The sequence below is a fragment of the Podarcis tiliguerta genome (assembly GCF_965153285.1).
Source record: "Podarcis tiliguerta genome assembly, chromosome: 7".
NCBI lineage: Eukaryota > Metazoa > Chordata > Lepidosauria > Squamata > Lacertidae > Podarcis > Podarcis tiliguerta.
Window position 1 is genome coordinate 5,918,411 of NC_139540.1, and position 19,267 is coordinate 5,937,677.

The 19,267-nt window shown below is 46.0% G+C and overlaps 1 protein-coding gene across 2 annotated transcripts in view; it reads left to right on the forward strand.

Annotated features, from left to right (window-relative positions):
- PTP4A3 (protein tyrosine phosphatase 4A3) overlaps nucleotides 1-19,267 on the forward strand; it is a 121,743-nt gene that overhangs the window by 6,343 nt on the left and 96,133 nt on the right. Inside the window, exon 2 of one of the 2 annotated variants that reach the window (XM_083449107.1) lies at nucleotides 14,082-14,204. The gene's annotated coding sequence lies outside the window, so the exon portion shown is untranslated. Of the gene's footprint in view, nucleotides 1-14,081; nucleotides 14,205-18,909; nucleotides 19,017-19,267 lie in introns of those variants that run through there. The other variant, XM_083449112.1, reaches the window with a different exon arrangement.

The following is a 19,267-nucleotide window of genomic DNA, read 5'->3' on the forward strand; positions in this document are numbered from 1 at the left end:
GCCTTGAGAGATTTGAAGATGGCTATGCTATCTCCTATGCTTTTGAATTCTGGTGCTGGAGGAGACTCTTGAGAGTCCCATGGATTGCAAGAAGATCAAACCGATCCATTCTTAAGGAAATGAGCCCTGGGTGCTCACTGGAAGGACAGATCCTGAAGCTGAGGCTCCAGTACTTTGGCCACCTCATGAGAAGAGACGACTCCCTGGAAAAGACCCTGATGTTGGGAAAGATTGAGGGCACAAGGAGAAGGGGACGACAGAGGACGAGATGGTGGGACAGTGTTCTGGAAGCAACCAGAATGAGTTTGACCAAGCTGCGGGAGGCAGTGGAAGACAGGAGTGCCTGGCGTGCTCTGGTCCATGGGGTCACGAAGAGTCGGACACGACTAAACGACAAAATTCCTATCTCCTCTCAGTCTCCTTTCCCAAGCTAAACATACGCAGCTCCCTCAACCGTTCCTCATCAGGCTTAGTTTTCTAAGGAGCTGGGGGGGGGCTGCCTTATTATACCATTAGTTCAATGATTCTCGAGGATTTCTGTTAGGAGCTGCTAGGGATTGGACCTTTGACCGTCTGCTTGCCTGCCACTGAGCTATGGCCCTTCTTAGCACCTGGAGGTTCCTAATTCTTGGTCTTGAACAGTGTTTCCCAAAGTTGGGTCTCTAGCTGTTTTTGGACTACAACTCCCATCGTCCCTAGCTAGCAGGAAAAGTGGTCTGGGATGATGGGACCTGTAGTCCAAAAAAACAGCTGGGTTTGGGAAACACTGGTTTGGAAGGTTTGCGTTTCTTTTTAAAGTGAAAGGTGAGAATTCTTCCAATTTTGCAAATACTGCATTCCATTCCCTGGTGTCGCCTACATTTTGGTGAAATCATGTTACCCGCTAAAGCCCTAGGTGCATAATCTGGCATGTACACCTCCTACAAGCCCTTTGGGTGCTTTTTTTGTTTCTTAAAAAGCATTGCCGTTGAAGGTCTTTGTGTGTTATTATTGAGGGGAAGTGCGTGGAACAGGTCTTGGTGTTTTGATTTCTGGGAATAAGAGTTGAGAGACGACCTAACCTGGGGAGAAAAGAGCAAAGACCTGATGAAGAGAGCACAGCAGAGGTTATATTTTCTGAGAATCCTCCGGAAAAATAATCTCTCAAAGGACCTGTTGATGGCATTTTACCATTGTACTGTGGAGAGTGTATTAACTCACGGTCTGTGCGTGTGGTTTGGGAGCTGCACGGTCAGGGGAAAAACAATGCTGTCCAGGGTTGTAAAGACTGCGGAGAGAATAATTGGGTGCACTCTTCCCACCTTGGATCAAATCTACGCTTCCAGGTGCCATAAGAAAGCGGCAGAGATAGTGCAGGACAGTGCGCACCCCGGAAATGATCTCTTTCAGCTTCTGCCTTCTGGAAGAAGGTACAGGGTTATAAAGACTAGGACTAGCCACCTGAGAAACAGTTTCTATCCAAATGCGATTTTGGTTTTAAACTCAGTGTAAGGAGTCTGTATGGGAGTAAAAAGGTAAAGGGGACCCCTGACCATTAGGTCCAGTCATGACCAACTCTGGGGTTGCAGTGCTCTTCTCGCTTTACTGGCCGGGGGAGCCGGTGTACAGCTTCTGGGTCATGTGGCTAGCATGACTAAGCTGCTTCTGGCGAACCAGAGCAGCGCACGGAAATGCCGTTGACCTTCCCGCCGGAGCGGTACCTATTTATCTACTTGCACTGACATGCTTTCAAATTGCTAGGTTGGCAGGAGCAGAGACTGAGCAACGGGAGCTCACCCCGTTGCAGGGATTCGAACAGCCGACCTTCCGATCGGCAAGTCCTAGGCTCTGTGGTTTAACCCACAGTGCCACCCGTGTCCCCTCTATGGGAGTTTATTGTATTTAAAAAATGGGGTATCAGAGTTTTTAGGGGGCTAATGAGGTTGGGATAGCTGGGATAGCAGGCTTATTGGCTTTTGAATTTTCTTATGTAGATTTTTCAGTTTCGTTGTTCTGTATGGGACAGCGACAATAAAGATCGTATTGTAGTACATCCTGCGCTGTCTGCTGATGGCATTAAGTGCCAAATGGGCACCGTGGGAGACCTAGAATTGGGTGTCAATCACAAGACTTGTCTGCGCACCGAAAGGAACAGCTGTGGGTTAGGGGGTTCGCTTTAAACTACTTTTTTTGTAATAATTTTATTAGCATAAATACACAATTATTATCCAAATTTTCACAAATTTATCTCATTTGGGACTTCCTTCAGCTTCTCTGACAATCATCCATATTTATCTCTCAATTACACATTTCTTATGTTTAGTATTGCTGTTAGTTTTTCCTCTCCCTCTCTATTTCTTTTTAACAATATATCTCAAATTTCACAGTGCTTCTTGAAACCCCGCTAACGTTGTTTGAACTTCACATATACTTTTCAGATATTCCACAAACTTTCCCCAGACCTCGATGAACTTTTGGTCTCGAAGATATCTAATTTTTCCAGTTAATTTGTCCAGTTCTGCATAATCTGTCAGTTTCATTCTCCAGTGTTCTATCGTTGGTATTTCTTCTTGTTTCCATTTCTGGGCCAGTTGAATTCTTGCTGCTGTAACTGCATATTGGAAAAGTTTACAGTCCTTTCTTTTTATTTCATTTCCTGTAATCCCTAAAAGAAAAGCCTCTGGTTTCTTTACAAATGTATATCTTAACATCTTTTTCATTTCATTATATATCATCTCCCAGAAACCTTTCACTTTCTTACAATCCCACCATCGCTTTAAACTCCTTGGCAGCTGTAGCCTCTGTCCAGCGCCTTGCTCTTAAATCCCAGGGTTAAGGAGATAAGGGAGTTGGCTTCGCAGCTGTGGCGTCTATATCGCAAATGTCTCCTGGAAAACCAAGCCTGGGAATAAGCAGGGGTGATAGGGGCTCAAGTCACACAGAAGAGGGAAGAAATGTGGCAGGAGAGCCATCTGATGGAGATAATAGAATCGCAGTTGTAGAGTCAGAAGGGACCTCTGCGGTCATCTAGTCCAACCCTCTGCAATGCAGGAATCCTGCCCAAAGCCTTTCCCTGGGTGGGCTCGAATCACCAGCCTCCTGGTTAGCAGCCAGAGATTCTCTTGACACATTAATAATAATAATAAATTTTTATTTACCGTATTTTTCACTCTATAAGATGCACCTGAGCATAAGATGCACCTGGTTTTAGAGGAGAACAAGAAGAAAAATATTCTTTCCCTCTCTGCCCAGCGCCTCTCCAGCGAAGCGAAGTCAGAACAGCAAGAGGGATTGCTGCACAGCGAAAGCACCAATCCCTCTCGCTCTCCTGGCTTCTGGGATAGCTGCGCAGCCTGCATTCACTCCATAAGACACACACACATTTTCCCCATACTTTTTAGGAGGGGAAAAGTGCGCCTTATAGAGCGAAAAATACAGTATACCCTGCCCTTCCCGGTTTAAAAACCAGGCTCAGGGCGGCTAACAGCAAATATAAAACTGATTAAAATGTGACTTAGAACAGCATAAAATATAACACAAAGTGCAGCATCAATATCAATAAAATTCAAAAGTTTAGGGGTCGTTTTGGGGGGAAACAACAACAAAAACCAGTCAGTAGACATCAAATGATCACCAGGGCTAACTGGCCAAGTTGGTCCTACTAGGGCCGGCAAGGAGACTAAGGAAGAATTTAAATATGGGGTCCCAGAAAGGGTTTCTTCATAGAAGAGGAAAGGGAAAAGGGAATAGAGGATCAGGCTAATTCACATTGAGCCGCAAGAGGGATGCTCCAGCTCTGGGTTTTCTGCATCAGCCAGGAGCTTGCATTACAAGCGCGCTCCCTCCCATCTCTGTGGTTTTGTTGAGCACAGGGAGCTGTGGGTTTGTTTGATGCTGAGCTGCGCAAATGCCACCCGTATCTGCAAACGATACTGCATTTCCGCGAGAGCGCATGTCGATTGGAAAATCGGTTCCCATGCAAGAAATGCTGAGCGTTCGGTGATGCTTCCGCTGCCTCTCTCTAGCTTACCTGCATGCTGTTCCGCATTTCATCTCCCAAGACCTGCAAAATCAGCAAATAAATTTGCGCCACCACATCAGATCATTAAACTGTGATGCAATGCCCTCATGGTTCGCATGTTCACTCCAGCGCCAAAGATGGGTATGCTGGTTATACACCTGATGTTTAGAAAACAGCTCTGTTATTTTGTCAAATGTTTGCATCTCACCATTTAAAGTGCCATTTGGGTCCCATAGGTTCATAAAGCAGGTATACTGTTCCCACGCTGGGAAAGGGTTTAAAGACAATGCCAAAGGAGTTTGGATCCTGCAGTGTTCCCTATTCAAAGTTGCTGAGGTCATGTATCTTAGTGTGCACCTATCCTGTCTGGTAAAGGTAAGGTAAAGGTACCCCTGCCCGTACGGGCCAGGCTTGCCAGACTCTAGGGTTATGCGCTCATCTCACTCTATAGGCCGGGAGCCAGCGCTGTCTGCAGACACTGTGACAAGCTGCATCTGGTGAGCCAGCGCAGCACACGGAACGCCGTTTACCTTCCCACTGGTAAGCGGTCCCTATTTATCTACTTGCACCCAGAGGTGCTTTCGAACTGCTGGGTTGGCAGGCGCTGGGACCGAACGACGGCAGTGCACCCTGCCGCGGGGATTCGAACCGCCGACCATGCGATCGGCAAGTCCTAGGCGCTGAGGCTTTAACCCACAGCGCCATCTGCGTCCCTCATCCTGTCTCGTGCTTGTCCCCTAATGGGGTGTAACTGTTGCTGACACCATTTAACCCAGCATGTCCCAGGTCCGGCCCGGGGGCCTAACCCTGCCCGCCCATCGGTTTAACCCGGCCCCTTTGGCGGTTTATTTCGTGGGGGAGCAATCCTAAAAGGTCAACAACTTAAATCCCAAAAAAAGAAAGGTCAACAACTTTGGGGGGAAATCCTAAAAGAAGGTCAACATCATCCATCCTTAAAAAAAGGTTGGTCCTCTCACATGTTCACTTCACCAAATCTGGCCCTCTTTGAAAAAAAAAGTTTGGATTTAACCTGTTCGAATATCTTGTGTTGATTTTTGCTGAGCTGCTTGGCTAAACTAGAAAGCTTGATTTTTGACATTGTGGCATTGCTTGCATTCCCTTATGGCATAATTCTTAAATCTCAACCCCTTGCAATGCAAAACTGCGCAGCTGCCCCATACGGGGATCAAACCTGCAACCTTGGCAGTACAGTGGTACCTCGGGTTAAGAACCTAATTCGTTCTGGAGGTCCGTTCTTAGCCTGAAACTGTTCTTTACCTGAAGCACCACTTTAGCTAATGGGGCCTCCCGCTGCTGCCGCGCGACCAGAGCGCGATTTCTGTTCTCATCCTGAAGCAAAGTTCTTAACCCAAGGTACTATTTCTGGGTCAGCGGAGTCTGTAACCTGAAGCATCTGTAACCCGAGGTACCACTGTACAGTCAAACCCCGGGTTACAGACACTTCAGGTTGTAGATTTTTGGGGTTAATGACTCGCCGAAACCTGGAAGTACCAGAACGGGTTACTTCTGGTTTACGGCGGTCGCGCATGCACAGAAGCACGAAATTGCGCTATGCGCAGAAGCACCGAATTGCAACGTGTGTGCGCACACGGGGTGCTGCGGGTTGCGAACGTGTTCCCCGCACGGATTACATTCGCAACCTGAGCATCCACTTTACATCAGCACCACGCTCTAACCATCCAAGCTGTCCAGGTTTTCTGTGTCCCTGTCTTAGTTATCCTCTCCCACACTTGATTTTCTGCTCCATGGCCATGCTTCTGGTTTTGTTTTTTTTTAATAATATTTTTTATTAGGTTTTTTACACAAAAAGTAAAACAAAACAGAACTAAAAAAGAAAAAAATACACAATACAAAAACACAAAAAACAACAACATAGTACAAAACAGATCAGAAAGAAAAAACATTAATAAAAACAGTTTCATCTTTATAATATTTCTTTCATTTACTTATTTGCCGACTTCCCCAAACCTCCCTTCACTGTATTCCAAAACACCTATTTGATCAGCAAATCCCTATCGTCTGTCTCAATTAATCCTTGTCTTAATTTTAACATTTTTATATAACTTAATCTCCTTAAAATCTTAAATCATTAAATCTTTACATTTAACGACTTTTATACTAATAACCTTTTAAATTCAATCTGATGTCATTTTAACATTCGTTAATCTTATAATATTTCTGTGAATAATCTTTAAATTTCTTCCAGTCTTCTTCCACCGTCTCTTCTCCCATGGCCATGCTTCTGCCTCTATTAGAAGCCTTTGATGTAGTCACAATTTCATTCCTACCTTTGGGAAGCTCGTTTCTGAACCCTGCAGGGTCCTCTCCAGCCTGTCGATTGCTAATTTCTGCTGTTGCTGGAGGAACGACGGTTTCTCCCAGGGTGCCGGGAGGACGGAGACTTCATTCTCTCCAAAATTGATGTCATCATTGGATGTAATCAGACAGAACATTCGAAGCCACTTTCCCCCTCCTCTTGTTCCATCCCGTGCCGCTAGCAAACTCTCCCACATAATAACCTGAAGCTAATTTTCCTCGCTCTCGCCGTAGAGCCGGAGTGGAATGCATTGTTTGCAAAGATGACACTTATTTGAGCAAACCCGTGCATATTTCCTATTTGGATTTTTCATTTCGTTTTCCCATTACGACGTCTTCCCCATGGCCCTTCTTTTTTAGTGCTATTTTTCCAAATTTGTTTGAAGTTGATGTCGGATTTTCCCGTAGCAAAATGGAAGCCAGTCGTAGGAGGTAGAGGATACGAACGCTGGACAGAGGAACAAGTTCTCTGAATCTGTTCTCAGGCATTAAGACTTTCCGCATTATTCTTTCTTTAAGACTCCAAATTGCTTTTTTCTCCCCATGTAAGCATAACAGTTTTGCAATCTCCCAGTTCGTTTGTAGTTCTGCCCACTTTGCTTGCTGAAAAGGCTACTGTCCTGCGTTTCTCTCGCTTCTTCAATATATGATTCTAAAATTGCTTTTTTTGGGGGGGGGGTAATTAGATTTCTTTACATCCTCTTTTCATGTCCACCACCAGCTTCAATTTACTGTCTTGCTGTCTAAATTCTCCTCTGTTCTTTGTTTCCAGGTGTCTTTGAAATCGGGGTTTGGGTGGGGAGGAGCGGAATTCATTGTACCGCCCTGCCTTTGCCAACTTGGCACCCTCCAGATGTTTGGGGCTATAGCCCTATGGGAATAAAAAGAATTGTAGCTGGAAGGGACCCAAGGGGTCATCTAGCCCAACCCTTGGCAGTGCCATAGTCTAAAACATCTGGAGCATCTCAGCTTTGTGAAGAAAATTCAAATACAGTGGTACCTTGGTTCTCAAATGCCTTGATACTCAAACAACTTGGAACCCAAAACACTGCAAACCCAGAAGTAAATGTTCTGGTTTGTGAACATTTTTTGGAAGCCGAACATGCTCTGTTTTGAGTGATACGCTTCTGGTTTGAGTGTTACACAGAGGTGTGTCTGTTGTTGCAATTTATTTTGCTTATTTGTTTTTGCGGCTTTTTGTTTTGTTTTTGTGATGGTGTGGAACCCAGTTCAGCTACTGACCGATCGATTGTGTGACTACCGTACACTTTATTGCTTTCATTTTATGGATCAATGGTCTCGTTAGAGAGTAAAATTCATGTTGAATTGCTATTTTAGGGGTTGGAACGGGTTAATCCATTTTGCATTACTTTCTAGGGGAAAATAAAAAGTGCTACTGACGCGTGACTAGACATTCTTTTTTGGCGCCTAAAGCCCAGGACCCAGAAGCCATTTGGCTCCTAGCTTTTTTCTCCTAGTTTCTAACACTGGCTGTGACTTTAAAAATAAATAAATTCTAAAACAAGGCTGAAACGTGGTGTTATTTAGAAAAAGCTAGAAATTAGAGAGGGACACGGGTGGCGCTGCGGGTTAAACCACAGAACCTAGGACTTGCCAATCAGAAGTTCGCGGTTCAAATCCCCGCGACGGGGTGAGCTCCCGTTGCTCGGTCCCTGCTCCTGCCAACATAGCAGTTCAAAAGCACGTCAAAGTGCAAGTAGACAAATAGGTATTGCTCCGGCGGGAAGGTAAACGGCGTTTCCGTGTGCTGCTCTGGTTCGCCAGAAGTGGCTTAGTCATACTGGCCACATGACCCGGAAACTGTACGCCGGCTCCCGCGCCCCAAGGTTGCAGTTAGGCATTGGTTAATTTCGGTTGGTGGAGGGGATGTGGTTGGCTGTGCCTGCCCCTCCAATGCTGCTGCTGCAAGAATATTCCATTAAAGGAATCCAGGGGCTCGTCATGCTCTTGTCCGATCCCCTGGCAAGGGGCTAGGACCACACAAGAGCCCCTGGGAACATTTGGGTAGAGGTGAGAGCCTGGCACTCAGCTGTAGTCTCTCCCCAAAAATGTTTACCCTTGCTAACTTCCGCAGGCTTACAGTTGTTATTTCTGTTCCTACCTCTATGTGGGAACAGATAGTCGCTAACCAATGCCTACGCAACCACTCACATACTGTAATTCAATAAGGTTGTGGCCAAACTTATGCCAAAAACCAAAACAAAAGTGGTGTGTGAACTGTGTCTTTATTTGGGCGTTGACACGCAAACCTGTTGCCTCTTCGTCTCCTCTAAACTAAAAACACCCCGCGCTCTGCAGCTTTTTCTCATTGCAGCGCCGCCACACTCAATCGAGGCTCAGGGCTGCCTTAACTTTCTAATTGCAAGCTGCGTCCTTGTTGCTGCGCAGCGGGGAGGAAAGCTTGGGAAACCTGGGAGATCTGAGGCTCCATTAATGAGCTGAACTGATTAGTAGTAGCGGCTTAGCAGGGGAGGAACGCTTTGGCCCAGCACTCGAGAACGCAGCTCCCACTTTTATCGGGCCTCGAAGAGACAGCTGCAGACTTCTGAGCGGGGCAACAGATGCTGGTTTCAAGAGGTGCTTTCTACGTCTTTTTGTCTAGCGATACAAAGGATGCTTTCTTTTTTCTTAAAGATTTTCTTGTTCTACAAAAGCGTGTGCAATCTCTCGCTCGCGTATATTTTCCCCCCCATGTAACATTTTTACAAATCAGTTTCATTTGTTGAGACGTTGGGAAGAAAAGGGCGAAAGATGAGTGGGGATGAGGTCGGGTGGCGATGTTTCTATTTTACTTACTATATGTAGGGTTTGGTGTCAGGGTCGCTTGGGCAGGTTCTTTGCTGTTTACTTGCGTTCCTTTGGTTGTGAGAGAGGTTGGGGTTGGCCTAAAGGTAAAGGTAAAGGTACCTCTGCCCGTACGGGTCAGTCTTGACAGACTCTAGGGTTGTGTGCCCATCTCACTCAAGAGGCCAGGGGCCAGCACTGTCCAGAGACACTTCCGGGTCACGTGGCCAGCGTGACATCGCTGCTCTGGCGAGCCACGGAAACGCCGTTTACCTTCCCGCTAGAAAGCGGTACCTATTTATCTACTTGCACCCGGGAGTGCTTTCGAACTCCTAGGTTGGCAGGCGCTGGGACCGAACAACGGGAGCGCACCCCGCCGCGGGGATTCGAACCGCCGACCTTTTGATCGGCAAGCCCTAGGCGCTGAGGCTTTTACCCACAGCACCACCCGCGTCCCTAAAGTTGTTGGCCTAGGGTGTGGTTATTCATTTGTGGTTGGCTGTGGTGGTCTTTGTTTTCATGTGTGAGTGGGGTGGGTGGGTGTTTTGGGTCAAGTTAGCCATATTGATTTGTATGCTGTTAGTGGATTTTTGTCATTGTCTTGTTGGGCTGTGCATGTGTTAAAGGCGTCTTCTTCTATTTGTCCCTCTGTCAGTTTCAGTTTATTGGTTAATTTTTCTAGTAGGGCTGTTTCCCATACTATTTAGGACCATTGGTCCAGGCTTACTCCTGACAGGTCTCTCCAGTGTCTGGCTATGGTGCTTCTGGCTGCTGAAAGTAGGTGGGTTATGAATTCTTTGTGGTGTAAGTGGGCATTATTGTCTTGGAAGAAGTTTGTTGTTGTTTGGTCGTGTCTGATTCTTGTGTCATGACCCCATGGACCAGAGCATGCCAGGCACTCCTGTCTTCCACTGCCTCCCACAGTTTGGTCAAATTCATGCTGGTACCTTCAAGAACACTGTCCAACCATCTCGTCCTCCGTCATCCCCTTCTCCTTGTGCCCTCCATCTTTGCCCACATCAGGGTCTTTTCCAGGGAGTCTTCTCTTCCCATGAGGTGGCCAAATTCTTGGAGCCTCAGCTTCAGGATCTGTCCTTCCAGTGAGCGCTCAGGGCTGATTTCCTTAAGAATGGAGAGGTTTGATCTTCTTGCAGTCCATAGGTGACCCAGCACTCCCATTTCTTTAAGAACTTGCCATAGTTTGCTGTGGTCGACACAGTCAAAGGCTTTTGCATAGTCAATGAAGCAGCAGTAGATGTCTTTCTGGAACTCTCTAGCTTTCTCCATAATCCAGCGCATGTTTGCAATTTGGTCTCTGGTTCCTCTGCCCCTTTGAAATCCAACTTGCACAACATCGCCACAGTCACTCCTTCCAAACTTCCTTGCACAAAATCCCAACTCTCCACAGCCCTCAATGGTCAGTACAAGGACCCCTGCAATTGCAAAGCTTTGTGGGATCACTAGGCACTTTTTTACACATTATTTTGACCTTTCTGGGCTATTTGGGGGGCGTTTTTGCCATTTTTAAAGTCACTTTTGGATTCAGCGTGCGTGCGTGGCTGTGCATAAATTGGTCCTTGCCCATATTTTTTATTTATTTTCAGAATGAAATTTTTTTCATGAATGAAATATTTATTTTCAAAATGAGAGCAGAGAGTGTCAGGTGATACTGATTGCAGTCCCGGTTGTGACCCAGAATCGCCTTTCAAACAGAGCGCTAGAGATGACTCGTTTATACTTATATTTTGGAAATGGTTCATGTTCTTAAGTAGCTGCATTGTTTTGTACTTTCTGGGTGTCCCGTGATCATACTATAAAGTCACTGTGTTCTATGTTATAAATCAAGCATTGCTAAGAGTTCCTGCTTTTCTGTTTTCAAGTGCATTTTTTATCAATAAAAAAAATTGGCGTGGTGCAAGCTGATTTTTATTCTGAAAATGTGGTCCTGAGAATAAAGTTTGAGAACCACTGTATTTGCATATGCATGCTCACTGGGCAGGTTTTGTGTGTTGTTGTTTTTTAAAAAAATATTTATTAGGAGTTTTATAGTTACAGAAAAGAAATATAAGAAAAAAAATAAAAGATTAACAAGCAATACATCGAGAATAGAAAGAAAAAAAATACATCAAAACAACAAGAAAAAACAAAAACATTTAAAAACACATCCAATTTCCATATCTTTATCTTTCATTTACTTGTTTCCTCGACTTCCTCACACCTCCCTTTTTTGTATTCTAATTCAAATTCGCTAATTCAGCAAATCTTTTCCCTCTTTCTCAATTTTTTGTTCTATAATTCATCTTAACGCAGTCTAACTTTAAATTTTCCACTTTAGCCCATTAACAATCAGTTTTCACTTAATTCTTTATAACATTTCTGCTAAAACCATATAATTTCATTCCAATATTCTTCTAACATTCCTTAATTTTGCAGTATTTCTGTAAATATACTTTAATTTTTTTCCAATCTTCTTCCATCGACTCTTCTCCCTGGTCTCGGATTCTGCCAGTCATTTCTGCCATTTCCATGTAGTCCATCAGCTTCATCTGCCATTCTTCCCGGGTGGGTAGATCATGTGTCTTGGGCAGGTTTTGACTCGGCATGCCTCTTTCACAAGGTAGGAGCATAATGCAAAACGTTTGGCCATGCACTAGAGAAGTATCTGTTTAGAGACAAGCTGCAATTATGAAATTAAAGGATTTCTGTCTGTCTCCGTATGTTTTCATGGACAGCAAGCAGAATCGTCAGTCAACAAATCGTTGTCTTTATTACATGCGGGTTGACAATTGGCAAAAGAGTGGCTTCAGTCCAAGAAAGATTAATAACAACAAAGTCCCAAAGGCTGAATTGATGGAGGTTAGTTGAAAATAAAGTTCGCCTCCACTGCTTTCAAAGAGAGTTAGTCATAGCAGGCTGGATTGGGTGCCAGTGCTTCTCTATGAGACAGAGTATGGCCATAATTCAACTGGACTTAGGGCTATTTAAATACCACTGATTCCTGTGAGCGATTAAAGCAAACTCCCGTTTCTCTCCCTCTGAAGCCATTGCAAGTTTAAAATGACTTGTGTCTTAAAGCAATCAATATGTTCCGTTGACAGGAATAAATGCTTATAACTTGATGCAATGACACAAGACCTATCTTGTCCCCTTTCTTTCACAAAGAAGCATAGCTGTCAACGTTTCCCTTTTTTTTAAGGGAAATCCCCTTATTCCGCATAGGGTTCCTTGCAAGAAAAGGGAAAAGTTGACAGCTATGCAAAGAAGCAGACCAAGCTCAGTAAACCAATCTAGGCATCAGTCCACACCATTGTTAAGTTGCCAACAAAGGTCCGTATGGTTAAAGCTATGGTTTTTCCCAGTAGTAGTGTATGGAAGTGAGAGCTGGACCATAAAGAAGGCTGATCGCTGAAGAATGGATGCTTTTGAATTCTGGTGCTGGAGGAGACTCTTGAGAGTCCCATGGACTGCAAGAAGATAAACCTATCCATTCTGAAGGAAATCAGCTCTGAGTGCTCAATGGAAGGACAGATCCTGAAGCTGAGGCTCCAATACTTTGGCCACCTCATGAGAAGAGAAGACTCCCTGGAAAAGACCCTGATGTTGGGAAAGATGGAGGGCACAAGGAGAAGGGGACGACAGAGGACGAGATGGTGGGACAGTGTCTTCGAAGCTACCAGCATGAGTTTGACCAAACTGTGGGAGGCAGTGGAGGACAGAAGTGCCTGGCGTGCTCTGGTCCATGGGGTCACGGAGAGTCGGACACGACTAAACAACAACAACAACAGTTTGGTGTCTGAACGGGTAAACCCTGGCTTGCAACCAGGCAGCAAGCCTAGAATGAGAAACCAACAGTGTTAGAAACTCGGAGATATAAGCTTGGTGCTAGGTGGCTGAAGCTCCCAAAACGAAATGTCTAGTTGGGCCATATTGCTCTAAAGTCTTACTTTTCAAGTGTAAAATAAGGGGGCTCTGATTCTGATGAACGTGGCTCTGCTAGGGATTGCAGTCTGTGTTTCTTGCTTTTATCTAGCCTCTTCCTGTTTGGCTATATTGCTGTAGGTTGTTTTGCAAGTATTGCTTCATCTGACTTCCCAGCTTTCACCATAGCATCACGTAAGGTGAGATCATGGGCTCCGCAGAACAGAAACCTGATGGGGATGATTCTCGCTCGACTACTTAAACTTAGGGACAAGAGTCACCATATCAAAATAGAACATAATATGCAAAACGTTGTGTGCTCTGAACAGTTTTCCTGTGCTTAGGAACTTTGCCGTGAAGCAGAGCCTTGAGTCTTCTTACTTAACTCCAGGAAATTATGTGTCATCCGCAATCCACAGCAAATTTTGAGTATTTCTATGTTGTTGTCTGCCATAGAATCTCAGGCAGCTTCCGTGTCCATTTTTAAAAAGTTGTGTGTGTCTCTTTCTCATCTGCCATCCGTGTACATTCTGCCCTCCCTGCAAATCTGTATTTTAACTTAGGATGGTGCTGAATGCATTTGCCTCGCAGTTTGTTAAAGAATCTTTGCAGCCAAAAAAGAGCATGGTAGTTTTAAATATACGTTTTGGGACGCCAGGATTTCTGCAGGTGTTAAATTTAAGCAATTCTTCTAACCTTTAAATGGACTTGGCTGCTTGGTGCAGCAAGAGGCAATATCTAGTGCACTATCTACTGGTCTGTAACTGGCAGTGATGTGCTTGAGAACAGCAAGATCAGAAAAGTGAGCCAGGTTAGGTGGTTAGGGCACAGGTGGATTTTAAAGATAATCCTAAAGATCCATCCTAGCAGATATTATTATTTTATTTATACCCCGACCATCTGGCTGGGTTTCCCCAGGTACTCTGGGCAGCTTACAGCATATCTAAAAACATAATAATAATAATAATAATAATAATAATAATAATACAAATCATTGTTCCTGTTGTCAATATCTTTACAGGTGTGGGGCTTGGATGGTGACCTGGGAAACTGCTGAGCATGGAATTTGTTGGAGGCAGATGAATTTACTGCTCCCGGCTTTTGAATCTGTTGGGAGATTTCTTGGATGCGTGTGCTGATTTAGGTAAGTAACTTTTATTTTTATTATTTATATTATTAAAACAACATGGTTGTGGTCCAAGCTGCCTCTGGAGCACGCCTGACGCCATTCCTATGCGCATGCCCTGTGTTGACGGAGTTTTGACATTTGCACGTCTTTCCTTTGCTTGCCATTTTGTCGTTTTGGGTCCAGCCCACGGTCAGCATTCTGGGCAACGATTCGAGGGCATTTCCTGTCTTGACTCTGTGGTGTTAGAGTAGGAGGAAGTTTTGAAATGCGGTGCCCTGTGTATTGGTGTTAGGAGGTATTTTTACCAATCTGAAGGTGTGCCATGTTCCTAAGGGCCGAAAGCAGGGGTCCCAGCGCCCAAATGTGGCCCTTTAGGCTTCTGTACCTGGCCATCTTCCAGCTTCACATCCTCCTTGAAGGTTTCTACCTGGCTGGAAGGTGTCCTTGAGCTCTGATCATGCCTCCCTCTCCCCCCCCCCCCATATAAAGAATAGAGATGCTTGGGTCTGTTGAAAGTACTCCAATGAAAAATGATTTTAATAATAATAATAATAATAATAATAATAATAATAATAATAATAATTTATTATTTATACCCCGCCCATCTGGCTGGGTTTCCCCAGCCACTCTGGGCGGCTTCCAGCAAAACACTAAAATACAATAACCTATTAAACATTAAAAGCTTCCCTAAACAGGGCTGCCTTCAGATGTCTTCTAAAAGTTTGGTAGTTATTTTTCTCTTTGCCATCTGGTGGGAGGGCGTTCCACAGGGCGGGTGCCACCACTGAGAAGGCCCTCTGCCTGGTTCCCTGTAACTTGGCTTCTTGCAGCGAGGGAACCACCAGAAGGCCCTCAGAACTCAACCTCGGTGTCTGGGCTGAATGATGGGGTGGAGACGCTCCTTCAGGTATACTGGACCGAGGCCTTTTAGGGCTTTAAAGGTCAGCACCAACACTTTGAATTGTGCTTGGAAACATACTGGGAACCAGTGTAGGTCTTTCAAGACCGGTGTTATGTGGTCTCGGCGGCCTTCCCCAGTCACCAGTCTAGCTGCCGCATTCTGGATTACTTGTAGTTTCCGGGTCACCCTCAAAGGTAGCCCCACACAAAGCGCATTGCAGTAGTCCAAGCGGGAGATAACCAGAGCATGCACCACTCTGGCGAGACAGCCTGCAGGCAGGTAGGGTCTCAGCCTGCGTACCAGATGGAGCTGATAAACTGCTGCCCTGGACACAGAATTTACCTGCGCCTCCATGCACAGCTGTGAGTCCAAAATGACTCCCAGGCTGCACACCTGGTCCTTCAGGGGCACAGTTACCCCATTCAGGACCTACGTTGCTGTGCTGAATTTTGCCTCTGACATCTGGCCCCTGGGGGGGGGGGATGTGGCCCTTGATCTAAAAGTCATCCCCACGACAGGTTTGCACTCATCCTTTGCGACCCTTTCCTATTCCTCCCTTATCCTTTCCTGGCTCCCTCAGTGTCAGGATTCCAGTTTGTATGCAGCTTGGGGCAGAGATTGCTCTTTTTCTGATGTAGCTCCGTGGTTGTAGTCTGTGGAAACTAGCCTACTTAGGAAAAAGCTTCAATTCATTGTCCCACACACTATTGCCTCCGGCCTTGCCCATGGCATTCGGCCCTCAGAAGGTTTTCAATCAGGGAATGTGGCCCCCGGTGCGAAGTAGGTTCCCCACACATCCCAAATACTCAAGAGTGCTTCCATGTTGTTACGTCGCTCGTCTAAGGCGAGCGGAATATTCTCCGGGTTATCGGTCAGGAACGCGCGACGTGATTTTGTTCCCCTGCACAACAAATGGCTTGGTATTTGGTTCCTAGGGGTTAGTAACCGTGCCTTAACTTTCGTGGACCTGCCTTGTGTGTCAGTTTTCTAAAGAATGTCAGAGTTGGAGCAAGGAAGACGACTTTGGTGGGAACCAGTGGTGATTGCATTGCGAGGTGGATACAAGCCAAAATCATTTGGTCAAGTGTTTTTTAAAAGCCTTAACTATATTGGAGCAACGCACAAGATTATTGAATCCTCAGCAGCCTGGGCGCTTGAACTTATTTGATTTTTGTAACCAGCTTAATTGTGAAACACAGAAATCAACAGTTGCAAGGAGCTGGAAAATATAACTTAGGAATGTTAGACAAAGTTCCTGTGAATGATCCCCTGGGCAGTTCTTCTCTTTCGATTTTTATTTTGGAGAGTCCACGTCGTCAGCCTGCCAGAGCCAGGGTGGTCTAATATTTAAACATCCTGGACTAAAGACCTGGAAGACCAGGGTTTGAATCGTCACCCACTGTCTTCCAGTCCAGCCCATTTCTCAGGGTTGCTGTGAGTTTAAAATGAAGTGGGGACAATGATATGCACCATCTTGAGGTCTCTGGAGGTGGGTTGGATACGTAAGAAATAACTTAAGTTGTCATTTTCTGTTTTAAAAAATGGAATTGGAACAGGGATAGAAGTGGCAATCGCTGAAGGAGTCCATTTTAGAAGATGGATCAAGCAAAGTACTGAGCAGGGCAATGCAATTCGAAATATGTGGCCTTTCTGCTGATAGTTGTGCCAAGCCTAGGGCAAAGACAACCGTGCTGACTTGAGAAACTTGCCGATACAGTGTGCAAAAGGCAAAATTGCTTAGCTCGGAACAGAAATAAACAAGATGGAGGTTGTGTCTATTTAGCGTATCTCTTCCTGTGTATTCAGTTACGGGTCCGGTAAGGAAGGGATGCATTGAAAATTTGAAAGCAGGCGTGTGGCGTTGTTTGTGTGTAATGCATCACATGTGCTTAAGGGAACACACAAATTCCTGTGCGTCATTTTGCAGCGCACGTAACAGAGCTGTGGAAGGGTCCTGGGACGCAAGGGACCACCCCCCTTGACTCAGCTGGTGGTTTGAATTCCAAAGCAAGCTATTAAGCCACATCAGAAATGCAGCCGCAGCACCAAAGCAGGGAGAGAAAGGGGGCGCAGCATTAAATTGGAACAGCGCTGTGGAATAGCAGACTTGGCAAAATGTGTCCCTTATGAGAGCTTAAATACTTAAATACTTCCACACAGCCTCAGTTGCTGGGGGATTAACGGAGGCCCTTTCTGCTGGGGGGGCTTTAAGAGACTTTTTTTGGGGGGGGTTGTATGTTCGTGGAGGGGGGGTCTTGCTCCCCTCCCCCTCCATCCCCAACTCTTGCTTTTCTTCTCTGCCCATCCCCAGTTACACCCTTGTGCAAATTAAATGAAACAAACAATATAGTTTATTCTACGGAACTCACACATGTACAAAACTCACATATACGTACATTAGTAGTGGATATGACCTCTGCTATTTTTAAGCAGCATTTGAACACGGTTTGGCATGGATTCTACTAGTTTTGAACAGCTGCTGTTGATTTTCGGATCCCTGTACCACTCTTGAATAAGTGCCTGAATGAGCTTCTCCATAGTCATACAGTCTACAGCACAACACTTCTCACAGGAAGGGATCCGCCAGAAGGCCCTCTGCGCTGGACCTCAGTGTCCGGGCTGAACGATGAGGGTGGAGACGCTGAGGCCGTTTAGGGCTTTAAAGGTCAGCACCAACACTTTGAATTGTGCTCGGAAACGTACTGGGAGCCAATGAACATCTCTCAGGACCGGAGTTATATGGTCCTGGCAGCCACTCCCAGTCACCAGTCTAGCTGCCAAATTCTGGATTAATTGCAGTTTCCGGGTCATCTTCAAATCTAGGCCCATGTAGAACACATTGCAGTAGTCCAAGCGGGAGATAACCAGAGCATGCACCACTCTGGTGAGACAGTCTGCGGGCAGGTAGGGTCTCAGCCTGCGTACCAGGTGGAGCTGGTAAACAGCTGCCCTGGACACAGAATTGACCTGCGCCTCCATGGACTGGTACAGTGGTGCCTCACAAGACGAAAAGAATCCGTTCCGCGAGTCTTTTCGTCTTGCGGTTTTTTTGTCTTGCGAAGCAAGCCCATTGACGGAGTAGCGCTATTAGCGCTATTGACAATTTAAGGGCTAAAAACGGCTATAAAAGGCTTAAGGGATTAGCGGTTTTGCTGCTAAAATGCTTTTAGCAGCTTAGCGATTCAGAAAAAGGGGTTTTGGAGCGGAAAACCCCCCGAAAACTTTCGTCAATTTTCGTCTTGCGAAGCAAGCCCATAGGGAAATTGGTCTTGCGAAGCGCCTCTGCAAACAGAAAACCCTTTCGTCTTGCGGATTTTCCGTCTTGCGAGGCATTCGTCTTGCGTGGCACCACTGTATATAATCAGGTTCTCTCTCATCAATTCAAGTTTGCAATGCGCGCCCGGCCTTTCGAAACAGGCAGCATTCCGTGTGCCAGCGAGCTCTGCCAAATATGACCGGGCTTGATTAAATCCATTCATCCGGGATCTGCAGCCACAGGGCTGGCTTCTCGCTTGCCACAGACTCCGAGGTGCAGTTGGCAGGCCTGGGATCAAAGTGCCGATCTCTCTGCGGCTCGGTGGGGGAAGCAGGAGAACCTCAAACAGGTTCTTGCCCTGCCAGGAAGCTGCCAAACTGGAGCCTCGCACCTGGTGCCAGAGGCAGGGAGGCCGTGTCGCTGTTGGCGGCGCAGGCTGAGTGCGCAGGAGGTGCGCTCTCTTTCCCACAGCTGCTCCTGCGAGAGGCAAACAAATGACCTTCCGATAAGGATCTCGCTAGACCGGTGTCCTCCCCTTTTTCTCTCGCACGCCTGTAGGCTCTCCTTCTCTCCCACTGCAGCTGGAAGAGCAGGGCTGTTCGTCTGACTCTTAGGGAAAGTCTCTTTTTCTCGTTGGATCGAAAGCATGCAGACGGCTGCAAATCTGCAGGTAAGTGATAAGGCTCGGGGAAGAGAAAGCAGGGGAGATGCAGGCAGCTGAATGCTGAAGATTCAAGGACAGGAAAAATGAATATCCCCCTTTTCACAGCGCGTGGTTAATCTGCAGAACTCGCTGCTGCAGGAGGGGCCCACCCAACTGTTGTTTGTTTAGTTGTTTAGTCGTATCCGACTCTTCGTGACCCCATGGACCAGAGCACGCCAGGCACTCCTGCCTTCCACTGCCTCTCGCAGTTTGGTCAA